Here is a 746-nt window from a genome sequence, read left to right on the forward strand (position 1 = left end):
CTAAAAAATAAAACACATAAATATTAGCTACAGGTTTGACCATGAAAGCCTTAAAAATAGATATAGTAGAATAGTAAAAATAAATAGTAATTCACCTATACACGTTTTGAAATTTTACTAAAAAGCGTCCTATAGATGGTAAGCAGGGGTGCCCATAAGTAACGGAGGGGGGAGGGTAACAAATTATATGTTTTTGACTTTTAAGTATTATAAATAACATAAACTAACTATTTTGTGCCGTTTTTACTAACGTTTAACGATCTCCTATTTTTTTCCGGTCGGTCACGATTGTCATTGTTTCGTAATTTGCAGAATGACGTCACTGCCATAGTGTTCGTATTCAAAATGCGAACGAATTGTAGTAAGGCTTTTGTCACGAACTAGTGGCCATGATTGAGTGAATGCGCTCCAATTAAAGGGGCTTTATATCCATGCAGTGGGGGGAACAAATATAATTATATACAGAGTAAATTCACTATATTATTACACCACGAAATAAGTGCGGTGTTAGTCAACGTATGCAATGCAACATGTTTGAGGTTTTAGCGCCTTCTTTTGCTACATGTACGTACATTTTTGGTTTCTTTCAAACAATTTTGTTCCACTTGGTTGTTCTTGAGACACAATGTTGTTTCCAGTCGACCAGTAACAAATTTCCCGTAAGTATACCTTTATGAATCAAACGTCAGAAGAAAAAATGAAACTTTTAAATTGACAATATCCCAATTTTCGCGAGTTATAACCAA

The sequence above is a fragment of the Dendronephthya gigantea genome, unplaced genomic scaffold, assembly GCF_004324835.1.
Source record: "Dendronephthya gigantea isolate DGI-Jeju-01 unplaced genomic scaffold, DenGig_1.0 000145F, whole genome shotgun sequence".
NCBI lineage: Eukaryota > Metazoa > Cnidaria > Anthozoa > Malacalcyonacea > Nephtheidae > Dendronephthya > Dendronephthya gigantea.